Source organism: Arachis stenosperma, unplaced genomic scaffold (assembly GCF_014773155.1).
Source record: "Arachis stenosperma cultivar V10309 unplaced genomic scaffold, arast.V10309.gnm1.PFL2 arast.V10309.gnm1.Scaffold_100029, whole genome shotgun sequence".
Classification (NCBI taxonomy): Eukaryota; Viridiplantae; Streptophyta; class Magnoliopsida; order Fabales; family Fabaceae; genus Arachis; species Arachis stenosperma.
In genome coordinates this window covers 262191-276333 of record NW_026651371.1, presented here as the reverse complement: position 1 = coordinate 276333, position 14143 = coordinate 262191, and the positions used below count along the sequence as shown (strand labels likewise).

The window sequence follows — 14143 nt, the reverse complement described above, 5'->3', positions numbered from 1 at the left end:
GTCATCAAAAGGTGGAAGGTTGTTTACTACTCCTCTGCACGATCATATGTCATCGAAGAGCGTCCCTCAAGTACTTCATCGAGTGGCCACATAACAGCAACATCGTACGGAGGACTTAGGCTAAAGTCTGTTGATAAGCAGGGTGCAGACGTTGGCTGGCCTCACAGTATATACATACAAATAAAGAACGAGATTCACCCTAGACTCAAAAGACTACCTAGAGCGAAATCCTCTTTGCATAACGATTATCAACGAACTACAGAAGGGTACTTTTGCTTCCATCTGAGGGGGAAGGGAGAGAGAAGGGGTAAGAACTAGGGAGTTCTTAGTAGGGCCGGGGTTATTAGTTAAATTCATTAATTATGTGTTGTTTAGCAGATAAATAGTAGAATACCGAGAAGCAGAAAATAGAAGAAACAAATAAATAGAGAAAATAGAGAAAATAGAAAGCAAAACACAACTAAAAGAATACAAGAAAACAAAACACAACATAGAGAATAGAATGAAAACAAAGAAAGCATACATTCAAACAACAATCATAACAGAGGAAATGTGCAACCAAGTATGATGCATGTATGTCCTATGTAGGCCATGAACTCACGTGTCGGTTGGCTACCCGCAATCCCGACATTTATCCAGTCACGAGTAATCCCAATTTCCCGAATACGATTTTTCGTTCCTAAATAAATGCGCATATAATAATAGCTGCTCTTTTGAGACAGTCTTTGCTTACTGCAGGAAAATATATACTCTGCTCTGCTCTGCTCTGAGGAAGCGGAAGATAGCTGTAGGTAACTTAGTTTCCCTATAGAAACTCTGGGTTGCGTCAAGCAACTAATATATATATATATATATATATATATATATATATATATATATATATATATATATATATATATAGCTCTGGGTTGCATTAAGCAACTAATATATATATATATATATATATATATATATATATATATATATATATATATATATATATATATCTTTATTATATTACTCTTCTCTTTATATCTTTTTACTCTGTTCTGGTTTTTCTTTTCTCTGTATCTCTTTACTTTGCTCTGGTTACTCTATTCTCTGTATCTCTTTACTCTGCTCTGGTTACGCTGTTCTCTATATCTCTTTACTTTTCTCTGATTACTGTTCCTCTGTATCTATATTTAATCTTTTTCTCTTTATCTCTTTACTTTACTCTTGTTACTCTGTTCTCTGTGTTTCTTTACTCTGCTCTTATTTCTCTACTTAACGTATGTATTTAAAGCTTATGTAAATTTCGGTATGAATAGTTAGCCTGTCCCAAGTATAGGTTCATTAAGTCTATACTGAAACAGTTTCACTTTTCATATTATACCTAACCCTAGTCGCAACTCAAGGACTAACTATGTTGCCCTAGTTCGTTCATTAATCTCTGTTTGATTCTGTCATTAAAATTTTACAGACTTTTTCTTCGATTTTTATCTTTTCTTCAACTTTTTATATTTCTTTTATCTTTGCCTCACTATCATGTTATTACCACTCCCTAAGGGTTTTATGAAGATAATTATGAGATTCTGCACTTAAAGTTGTCTTTCTAAAGCTTTTACAGAAAACTGCCTTTTCCGCATTATTTTATTATTTTTATTAAAATATTATTTTTAATTAAATATTATTATTTAATATTTTATTATTATTTATTATTTTTATTAATATATTTTCGAAAATTACCTTACCTTTACCTTTTTACCCTTAAAATTCACTTTTTACCCCAGTAACTTTTAATATTTCTACTTTAACCACACTAACTTTCAGAAATTACAAAATAACCCATCAATCACCAAAATATTTACTTCCTTGCCCTTTTTAAGATCTAAAAGGTGTTATTCAATGTTCTTCACCACACTCAAAGTGTTCTTCGTAAATTCTTTAAATTCTTTCTCTATTTTTACCCATTTTTCAGTCTTTTCAGCAACCGATTTTTACCAAAATTCAAATAAATTCTCAGCCACTAAAACCCCATCTTTTCTTCATGTTTTAAAAATAAATTGAACCTCAATTTAGGCCTAGGGTTTTGTTTTCCCAGCTGCTCCAAGAACATGAACTTAAAGCTTGAATTTCATCAAATTTCATCAAAATTTCACCAAATTTTCACAAAGAATCAATCATATATGCAACCAATTTTTAGCACAGCCAAATTATACAACATTCACACAACTCAAACACTAATAATCAAGATTAATTTCGTGACACCCTACCTGGTTTTGCTGCCCCTAATTCAGTTAGACTTTCAGGTGGTCCTTTAGCACTTTTTCCTCCTAAATCACATCAAGAACAACTTTAAATCCAAAAATCCTCAACTAACCAACTCTCTCTCAGCACGTTAGGAGGTGATTTCTAACCTTAGACTTGCTGGAAAGTCACGTTTCTTGGCCCTCAAGTCAAGTTAAGCATGATTCCTAAGAAAGAACATCAAGAAAACACATATTTAAGCATGTTTTCTTGAAACTGAATCAAAAGAGAGATGGTACAGCCAACTCACCTTGATTCCAGCCTTGATAAGTCATATGATCATGTAGAGAAATAATAGGTCGGATTAGAATTTTGATTTGAGTTTTAGTTCAGCAGAAATCAAGCTTTGAAGATTTGGAACTAAGAACTTCTCTCTCTTTTTCTCTCTACGTATTTTCGGACACAAAGTGAAAATGAGCCAGCCTTGGGGGTTTTGGGAGGTGTAGGGTGAGTTGTGATTGGTTGGCTTGGAAGTGGATTAAAATAATATTAAAATATCTCAGGTGTATAACTACTAAAACTAGATGTATCGGAACACTTGTAAAACATCTCTAAAAATTATTTTTTGAGCTACTAGCATAAATGACACTAGTAACATATTTATTATGAGAGTAAAACATGTATAGTGAGGCCTTAGCATTGCCAAAGTCATTAGAGAGTGCTGGTGCTAAGCTGCACTAGTAAACTGTGAACCCGGTTAAACCGATTTTTCTGTTTTTAACTAAAACAGACCAGGTAACCTTATAATATCATTCAATCATCTTCTAATACTAATATAATACTAATATTATACTATTATCTCTCTTCTATCATGAATTGAGTCCGGTTCATCAAACTGAGACTATTTACGAAAACTAGAATCAAAACTCCTAACCGATACAGTTCAAAACATAGGTTCCTCGTGATTGTGTTGTCAAGTTTGCCCCAAAAGAGGTTCTAGCTTAAGGATGACATAATGATAATAAGGATTGAGATGCTTGAGGATATAACAGAGGTGTTCCCTTTACTGATCTTTTGGAGGATTCCGTGCCTTTAGAAAAGATCTCGCGTACTCGAAAATCAGGGTTGTTACAACCCTTCTTCAATCTCCACTGGGATCATTGCCTCCATTCCATACTCTAGTCGAAAGGGTGATTCCTTTGTGGTGGAATGCAGCGTTGTTTGATATACCCATAAGACTTGTGGGAGCTCATCGGCCCAGGCTCCCTTTGCATCTTGTAATCTCCGCTTCAGCCCAGCCAGTATGACTTTGTTGGCAGCTTTAGGTTGTCCATTGGCTTGGGGATGTTCTACGGAGATGAATTGTTGTTTTATTCAAGTCGGCCGCTAGCTTTCTGAAGCCTGCATCTGTGAACTGAGTACCATTGTCTGTGGTGATGGAGTATGGAACCCTGAACCTTGTGACGATATTTCTATATAGGAATTTTTGACTTCTTTGAGCGGTGGCGTTAGCTAGGGGTTCTGCCTCGATCCACTTTGTGAAGTAGTCTATTCCCACTATGAGGAATTTAACTTGTCCTGATCCTTGGGAAAAGGGTCCAAGAAGATCGAGTCCCCATTTTGCGAATGGCCAAGGTGAGGTTACGGCGATGAGCTCCTCCGGTGGGGCAATGTGAAAGTTGGCATGTTTCTGACATGATGAACATGTCTTTACGAATTCGATGGCTTCCTTTTGTAAAGTTGGCCAATAAAATCCTGACCGAAGTACTTTTTTGGTGAGTGCCTGCGCTCCGAGGTGATTGCCACAGATGCCACTGTGTACTTCTTCTAAGACTTCCTTCATGTTGGAAGTCGGCACACATTTTAACAACGGTATTGAAATCCTTCTTTTGTATAGAGTGTTATTTATAATGGTGTAGTATTGTGCCTCCCGTTTCAGCCTCTTTGCCTCTTTTTCCTCTGTGGGGAGTGCTTCTGTTTTGAGGTAGTTAATTTTAGGAGTCATCCATCCTTGGTCCTAACCTGTTATGGCCAGGATTTTTCATCATTTGAGATTGATAGATTCTACAGAATTTCTTGGATGAGGCTTCTATTGTTGCCCCCTAGTTTGGTGCTGGCTAGTTTTGAGAGTGCGTCGGCTTGGGCATTCTGTTCTCGGGGTTTGTGACGTACCTCATATTCTCTGAATTGTCTTATTTCCTGGTTTTATCCAGGTATTTTTTCATGGTGGGGTCTTTGGCTTGGTAGCTTCCTGCTTTTGTGAAGTGACTACCTGTGAATCACTGAAGATGATAAGCTTTTGAGCTCCGACCTCCGTAGCCAGCTTCAGACCAGCTAGAAGTGCCTCATATTCCGCTTGGTTGTTTGAGGCTGGGAACCCGAATTTGAGGGAGAGTTCGATTTGGGTTACCTGGTCGCTTTCAATTATCACGCTTGCGCCGCTTCCAATTTTATTCGAGGAACCGTCCACGTAGAGATTCCATCATGTGAGGATTTCTGGTGTGTCTGTAAATTTTGCAATGAAGTAGGCAGGTATTGTGATTTGATGGCCATTCGAGCTTCGTATTGAATATCAAATTCGGACAACTCGACCACCCATTGTAAGATTCTGCCCGCCAGGTCTGTTTTCTGTAAGATCCCTTTTATGGGCTGGTTGGTCCGAACTCTAATGGTGTGGGTCTGGAAATATGGGCAAAGTCGTCGTGATGTTAGTATGAGAGTGTAAGCAAACTTTGCTGATGAAGTATATGGGCTGTTGCCCGCTGTCGTTGGTGCACGAAATTGTGATCATCAATGGCGCCATCAACATGGTACGCTCATTGCAATCTCAACTCTCTATCACAACTCCGCACAACTAACCAGCAAGTGCACTGGGTCGTCCAAGTAATAAACCTTACGCGAGTAAGGGTCGATCCCACGGAGATTGTTGGTATGAAGCAAGCTATGGTCACCTTGTAAATCTTAGTCAGGCAGACTCAAATGGGTATGGGTGATATATGAATAAAACATAAAGATAAAGATAGAGATACTTATGTATATCATTGGCGAGAGCTTCAGATAAGCGTATGAAGATGCTTGTCCCTTCCGTCTCTCTGCTTTCCTACTGTCTTCATCCAATCCTTCTTACTCCTTTCCATGGCAAGCTTATGCAAGGGTTTCACCGTTGTCAGTGGCTACCTCCCATCCTCTCAGTGGAAATGTTCAACGCACCCTGTCACGGCACGGCTATCCATCTGTCGGTTCTCGATCAGGCCAGAATAGAATTCAGTGATTCTTTTGCGTCTGTCACTAACGCCTCGCCCTCAGGAGTTTGAAGCACGTCACAGTCATTCAATCATTGAATCCTACTCAGAATACCACAGACAAGGTTAGACCTTCCGGATTCTCTTGAATGCCGCCATCAGTTCTTGCCTATACCACGAAGACTCTGATCTCGCGGAATGGCTGGCTTGTTTGTCAGGCGAGCACTCGGTTGTCAGGCGATCAACCATGCATCGTGTATCAGGAATCCAAGAGATAAACATTAGAGCCTTGTTGCTTGTAGAACTACAGTGGTTGTCAATCACGTGTTCATAAGTGAGAATGATGATGAGCGTCACATAATCATCACATTCATCAAGTTCTTGAGTGCGAATGAATATCTTGGAATAAGAACAAGCTGAATTGAATAGAAGAACAATAGTAATTGCATTAATACTCGAGGTACAGCAGAGCTCCACACCTTAATCTATGGTGTGTAGAAACTCCACCGTTGAAAATACATAAGAACAAAATTGATCATTGGTTTCGGCCCCAAAGAGGGAACCAGAAGAACCAAGATGAAAATACAATAGTAAAAGGTCCTACTTATAGGGAACTAGTAGCTTAAGAATTACAAAGATGAGTAAATGACATAAAAATCCACTTCCGGGCCCACTTGGTGTGTGCTTGGGCTGAGCATTGAAGCATTTTCGTGTAGAGACTCTTCTTGGAGTTAAACGCCAGCTTCTGTGCCAGTTTGGGCGTTTAACTCCCACTTTGGTGCCAGTTCCGGCGTTTAACGCTGGGAATTCTGAGGGTGACTTTGAACGCCGGTTTGGGCCATCAAATCTTGGGCAAAGTATGGACTATCATATATTGCTGGAAAGCCCAGGATGTCTACTTTCCAACGCCGTTGAGAGCGCGCCAATTGGGCTTCTGTAGCTCCAGAAAATCCACTTCGAGTGCAGGGAGGTCAGAATCCAACAGCATCTGCAGTCCTTTTCAGTCTCTGAATCAGATTTTTGCTCAGGTCCCTCAATTTCAGCCAGAAAATACCTGAAATCACAGAAAAACACACAAACTCATAGTAAAGTCCAGAAAAGTGAATTTTAACTAAAAACTAATAAAAATACACTAAAAACTAACTAGATCATACTAAAAACATACTAAAAACAATGCCAAAAAGCGTACAAATTATCCGCTCATCACAACACCAAACTTAAATTGTTGCTTGTCCTCAAGCAACTGAAGATCAAATAAGATAAAAAGAAGAGAATATGCAATGAATTCCAAAAACATCTATGAAGATCAGTATTAATTAGATGAGCGGGGCTTTTAGCTTTTTGCCTCTGAATAGTTTTGGCATCTCACTCCATCCTTTGAAATTCAGAATGATTGGCTTCTTTAGGAACTCAGAATCCAGATAGTGTTATTGATTCTCCTAGTTAAGTATGATGATTCTTGAACACAGCTACTTATTGAGTCTTGGCTGTGGCCCAAAGCACTCTGTCTTCCAGTATTACCACCAGATACATACATGCCACAGACACATAATTGGGTGAACCTTTTCAGATTGTGACTCAGCTTTGCTAGAGTCCCCAATTAGAGGTGTCCAGGGTTCTTAAGCACACTCTTTTTGTCTTGGATCACAACTTTATTTCTTTCTTTTTCTTTCTTTTTCTCCTTCTCTCTCTTTTTTTTTCGTCTCTTTTTTTTGTATTCACTGCTTTTTCTTGCTTCAAGAATCATTTTTATGATTTTTCAGATCCTCAGTAACATGTCTCCTTTTTCATCATTCTTTCAAGAGCCAACATTCATGAACCTCAAATTCAAAAGACATATGCACTGTTTAAGCATACATTCAGAAAACAAAAGTGTTGCCACCACATCAAAATAATTAAACTGTTATAAAATTCAAAATTCATGCAATTCTTATCTTTTCAATTAAGAACATTTTTCATTTAAGAGAGGTGATGGATTCATAGGACATTCATAACTTTTAGGCATAGACACTAAGACACTAATGATCATAAGACACAAACATAGATAAACATAAGCACTAAAATTCGAAAATCAGGAAAATAAAGAACAAGGAAATTAAAGAACGGGTCCACCTCAGTGATGGCGGCTTGTTCTTCCTCTTGAAGGTCTTATGGAGTGCTTGAGCTCCTCAATGTCTCTTCCTTGTCTTTGTTGCTCCTCTCTCATGATTCTTTGATCTTCTCTAATTTCATGGAGGAGGATGGAATGTTCTTGGTGCTCCACCCTTAGTTGTCCCATGTTGGAACTCAATTCTCCTAGGGAGGTGTTCAGTTGCTCCCAATAGTCTTGTGGAGGAAAGTGCATCCCTTGAGGCATCTCAGGGATCTCATGATGAGAGGGGTCTCTTGTTTGCTCCATCTTTTTCTTAGTAATGGGCTTGTCCTCATCAATGGGGATGTCTCCCTCTATGTCAACTCCAACTGAATAACAGAGGTGACAAATGAGGTGAGGAAAGGCTAACCTTGCCAAGGTAGAGGACTTGTCCGCCACCTTATAAAGTTCTTGGGCTATAACCTCATGAACTTCCACTTCTTCTCCAATCATGATGCTATGGATCATGATGGCTCGGTCTAGAGTAACTTCGGACCGGTTGCTAGTGGGAATGATTGAGCGTTGGATAAATTCCAACCATCCTCTAGCCACGGGCTTGAGGTCATGCCTTCTCAATTGAACCGGCTTCCCTCTTGAATCTCTCTTCCATTGGGCGCCCTCTTCACAAATGTCAGTGAGGACTTGGTCCAACCTTTGATCAAAGTTGACCCTTCTTGTGTAAGGATGTTCATCTCCTTGCATCATGGGCAAGTTGAATGCCAACCTTACATTTTCCAGACTAAAATCTAAGTATTTCCCCCGAACCATAGTAAGCCAATTCTTTGGATCCGGGTTCACACTTTGATCATGGTTCTTGGAGATCCATGCATTGGCATAGAACTCTTGAACCATTAAGATTCCGACTTGTTGAATGGGGTTGGTAAGAACTTTCCAACCTCTTATTCGGATCTCATGTCGGATCTCCGGATATTCACTCTTTTTGAGTGCAAAAGGGACCTCGGGGATCACCTTCTTTAAGGCCACAACTTCATAGAAGTGGTCTTGATGCACCCTTGAGATGAATCTCTCCATCTCCCATGACTCGGAGGTGGAAGCTTTTGCCTTCCCTTTCCTCTTTCTAGAGGTTTTTCCGGCCTTGGATGCCATAAATGGTTATGGAAAAACAAAAAGCAATGCTTTTACCACACCAAACTTAAAAGGTTTGCTCGTCCTCGAGCAAAAGAAGAAAGAATGAGAGTAGAAGAAGAAGAAATGAGGAAGAAGGGAATGGCTTTGTGTTCGGCCAAAGAGAGGGAGAAGTGGTGTTTAGGTTGTGTGAAAATGAAGGGGTGAAGAAGGGTTTATATAGGAGAGGGGGGTTCATGGTTCGGTCATGTATGGGTGGGTTTGGGAGGGAAAGTGGTTTGAATTTGAAGGGTGAGGTAGGTGGGGTTTTATGAAGGATGGATGTGAGTGGTGAAGAGAAAGATGGGATTGATAAGTGAAGGGTTTTTTTTTTTTGGGAAGAGGTGTTGAGGTGATTGGTGAATGGATGAAGAAGAGAGAGTGGTGGGGTAGGTGGGGATCCTGTGGGGTCCACAGATCCTGAGGTGTCAAGGAAAAGTCATCCCTGCACCAAATGGCATGCAAAAACGTTTTGAGCCAATTCTGGCGTTAAACACCGGGTTGGTGCCCATTTCTGGCGTTTAACGCCAGGTTCTTGCCCTTACCTGGCGTTTAACGCCAGTCTGGTGCCCCTTTCTGGCGTTAAACGCCCAGAATGGTGCCAGACTGGGCGTTAAACGCCCACCTGCTAGCCTTACTGGCGTTTAAACGCCAGTAGGTTCTTCCTCCAGGGTGTGCTGTTTTTCTTCCTGTTTTTCATTCTGTTTTTGCTTTTTCAATTGATTTTGTGACTTCTCATGATCATCAACCTACAGAAAACATAAATAACAAAGGAAAATAGATAAAATATAACATTGGGTTGCCTCCCAACAAGCGCTTCTTTAATGTCAGTAGCTTGACAGAGGGCTCTCATGGAGCCTCACAGATACTCAGAGCAATATTGGAACCTCCCAACACCAAACTTAGAGTTTGAATGTGGGGGTTCAACACCAAACTTAGAGTTTGGTTGTGGCCTCCCAACACCAAACTTAGAGTTTGACTGTGAGGGCTCTGTTTGACTCTGCTTTGAGAGAAGCTCTTCATGCTTCCTCTCCATGGTGACAGAGGGATATCCTTGAGCCTTAAACACAAAGGATTCTTCATTCACTTGAATGATCAGTTCACCTCCATCAACATCAATCACAGCCTTTGCTGTGGCTAGGAAGGGTCTGCCAAGGATGATAGATTCATCCATGCATTTCCCAGTCTCTAGGACTATGAAATCAGTAGGGATGTAATGGTCTTCAACTTTTACCAGAACATCCTCTACAAGTCCATAAGCTTGTTTTCTTGAGTTTTCTGCCATCTCTAGTGAGATTCTTGCAGCTTGTACCTCAAAGATCCCTAGCTTCTCCATTACAGAGAGGCATGAGGTTTACACTTGACCCTAAGTCACACAGAGCCTTCTTGAAGGTCATGGTGCCTATGGTACAAGGTATTTAAAACTTTCCAGGATCTTGTCTCTTTTGAGGTAATTTCTGCCTAGACAAGTCATCCAGTTCTTTGGTGAGCAAAGGAGGTTCTTTCTCCCAAGTCTCATTTCCAAATAACTTGTCATTTAGCTTCATGATTGCTCCAAGGTATTTAGCAACTTGCTCTTCAGTGATATACTCATCCTCTTCAGAGGAGGAATACTCATCAGAGCTCATGAATGGCAGAAGTAAGTCCAATGGAATCTCTATGGTCTCATTTTGAGCCTCAGATTCCCATGGTTCCTCATTGGGGAACTCAGTGGAGGCCAGTGGACGTCCATTGAGGTCTTCCTCAGTGGCGTTCACTGCCTCTCCTTCCTCTCCAAATTCGGCCATATTGATGGCTTTGCACTCTCCTTTTGGATTTTCTTCTGTATTGCTTGGAAGAGTACTATGAGGGAGTTCAGTAATTTTCTTGCTCAGCTGTCCCACTTGTGCCTCCAAATTTCTAATGGAGGACCTTGTTTCAGTCATGAAACTTTGGGTGGTTTTGATTAGATCAGAGACCATGGTTGCTAAGTCAGAGGGGTTCTGCTTAGAATTCTCTGTCTGTTGCTGAGAAGATGATGGAAAAGGCTTGCCTTTGCTAAACCTGTTTCTTCCACCATTATTGTTGTTGAAACCTTGTTGAGGTCTCTGTTGATCCTTCCATGAGAAATTTGGATGATTTCTCCATGAAGAATTATAGGTGTTTCCATAGGGATCTCCTAGGTAATTCACCTCTTCCATTGAAGGGTTCTCAGGATCATAGGCTTCTTCTTCAGATGAAGCATCCTTAGTACTGCTTGGTGTATTTTGCATTCCAGACAGACTTTGAGAAATCAAATTGACTTGTTGAGTCAATATTTTATTCTGAGCCAATATGGCATTCAGAGTATCAATCTCAAGAACTCCTTTCTTCTGATTAGTCCCATTGTTCACAGGATTCCTTTCAGAAGTGTACATGAATTGGTTATTTGCAACCATTTCAATTAGCTCTTGAGCTTCTGTAGGCATCTTCTTCAGATGAAGAGATCCTCCAACAGAGCTATCCAAAGACATCTTGGATAGTTCAGAGAGACCATCATAGAAAATACCTATGATGCTCCATTCAGAAAGCATGTCAGAAGGACATTTTCTGATCAATTGTTTATATCTTTCCCAAGCTTCATAGAGGGATTCTCCATCCTTCTGTCTGAAGGTTTGGACTTCCACTCTAAGCTTACTCAATTTTTGAGGTGGAAAGAACTTTGCCAAGAAGGCATTGACTAGCTTTTCCCATGAGTCCAGGCTTTCTTTAGGTTGTGAGTCCAACCATGTCCTAGCTCTGTCTCTTACAGCAAAAGGGAATAGCATAAGTCTGTAGACCTCAGGGTCAACCCCATTAGTCTTGACAGTGTCACAGATTTGCAAGAATTCAGCTAAGAACTGATGAGGATCTTCCAATGGAAGTCCATGGAACTTGCAATTCTGTTGCATTAGAGAAACTAATTGAGGCTTAAGCTCAAAGTTGTTTGCTCCAATGGCAGGGATAGAGATGCTTCTCCCATAGAAGTCGGGAGTAGGTGCAGTAAAGTCACCCAGCACCTTCCTTGCATTGTTGGCATTGTTGTTGTTTTTGGCTGCCATGGGTTCTTCTTCTTTGAAGATTTCTGTTAGGTCCTCTACAGAGAGTTGTGCCTTAGCTTCTCTTAGCTTTCGCTTCAAGGTCCTTTCAGGTTCAGGGTCAGCTTCAACAAAAATGCCTTTGTCTTTGTTCCTGCTCATATGAAAGAGAAGAGAACAAGAAAATATGGAATCCTCTATGTCACAGTATAGAGATTTCTTGAGGTGTCAGAAAAGAAGAAAAATAGAAGGAAGAAGGAGAAGAATTCGAACTTAGTCAGATAGAGTTCGAATTGTGCATTGAGGAGGAGTGGTATTCCATAAATAGAAGGATGTGAGAAGAGGGGAAGAAATTTTTTTCGAAAATTAATTAAAAAGATTTTAAAAACATTTTGAAAAACTTTAATTTGATTTTCGAAAATCAAGAGTGAGAAAGAGATCAAGTAATTTTTGAAAAAGATTTTGAAATTAGAAATAAAAAAGATATGATTAAAAACTGTTTTGAAAAAGATGTGATTAAAAAGATATGATAAAAAAATTATGCTTTTAAAAAGATATGATTGAAAAGATATGATTTGAAAACAATTTAAAAAGATTTGATTTTTAAAAATTAATGACTTGCCTAACAAGAAAAGATATGATTCAAACATTAAACCTTTCTCAACAGAAAAGGCAACATACTTGAAATGTTGAATCAAATCATTAATTGTTAGCAAGTATCTTTGAAAAAGGAAAGAAATTGATTTTGAAAACATTTGATTGAAAAGATTTGATTTGAAAAAGATTTGATTTTGAAAAACTTTGAAAACTTGAAAAAAAATCTGAATTAAAAACAGAATCTTCCCTCTTGTGCCATCCTGGCGTTAAACGCCCAGAATGGTGCACATTCTGGCGTTTAACGCCCAATGCACTACCTTTTTGGGCGTTAAACGCCCAACCAGGCACCCTGGCTGGCGTTTAAACGCCAGTCTGTCCTTCTTCACTGGGCGTTTTGAACGCCCAGCTTTTTCTGTGTAATTCCTCTGCTGTATGTTCTGAATCTTCAATTCTCTGTATTATTGACTTGAAAAGACACAAATTAAAATATTTTTGGATTTTTAATAATAAGGAATGCACTTAAAATCAAATAACAATGCATGCAAGACACCAAACTTAGCACTTTGTATACTACTGACACTAACAACATGAGAATGCATATGAGAAACACAAAACACTCAAGTCAATAGAATTTAAAGATCAGAGCAATGAAATCATCAAGAACAACTTGAAGATCAATGAAGACACATGCATGAATGCAATAAGAACAGAAACATGCAATTGACACTAAACTTAAGATGAGACTCTAGACTCAAACAAGAAACATGAGAATATTTTGGTTTTTATGATTTTGTAATTTTTTTGGATTTTTCGAAAATTAAGTGGAAAGGAAAATAAAGGTATTAAATTCTTAATGAGAATTCCAGGAATCATGCAATGTTAGTCTAAAGCTTTAGTCTAAAGAAATTAGACATGGCTAGCCAAGCTTCAGCAAGACATTGCATTCAAGAGCTAAATTGATGAGAATCAATCAGCTTTGGTGATGATAAGAACATCCCCTTGAAACACTAGAATTCATTCTTAAGAACTCTGAAGAAAATACCTAATCTAAGCAACAAGATGAACCGTCAGTTGTCCATACACGAAACAATCCCCGGCAACGGCGCCAAAAACTTGGTGCACGAAATTGTGATCATCAATGGCGCCATCAACATGGTACGCTCATTGCAATCTCAACTCTCTATCACAACTCCGTACAACTAACCAGCAAGTGCACTGGGTCGTCCAAGTAATAAACCTTACGCGAGTAAGGGTCGATCCCACGGAGATTGTTGGTATGAAGCAAGCTATGGTCACCTTGTAAATCTTAGTCAGGCAGACTCAAATGGGTATGGGTGATATATGAATAAAACATAAAGATAAAGATAGAGATACTTATGTATATCATTGGCGAGAGCTTCAGATAAGCGTATGAAGATGCTTGTCCCTTCCGTCTCTCTGCTTTCCTACTGTCTTCATCCAATCCTTCTTACTCCTTTCCATGGCAAGCTTATGCAAGGGTTTCACCATTGTCAGTGGCTACCTCCCATCCTCTCAGTGGAAATGTTCAACGCACCCTGTCACGGCACGGCTATCCATCTGTCAGTTCTCGATCAGGCTGGAATAGAATCCAGTGATTCTTTTGCGTCTGTCACTAACGCCTCGCCCTCAGGAGTTTGAAGCATGTCACAGTCATTCAATCATTGAATCCTACTCAGAATACCACAGACAAGGTTAGACCTTCCAGATTCTCTTGAATGCCGCCATCAGTTCTTGTCTATACCACGAAGACTCTGATCTCGCAGAATGGCTGGCTTGTTTGTCAG

The 14143-nt window shown here is 39.5% G+C and overlaps 1 non-coding gene across 1 annotated transcript; it reads left to right on the top strand.

Annotated features, from left to right (window-relative positions):
* Positions 1 to 11252: 11252 nt before the first annotated feature.
* LOC130959992 (small nucleolar RNA R71) lies at positions 11253 to 11360 on the top strand. Its single transcript, XR_009078959.1, has one exon. It is a non-coding gene; the product is annotated as a small nucleolar RNA R71 (small nucleolar RNA).
* Positions 11361 to 14143: the final 2783 nt, after the last annotated feature.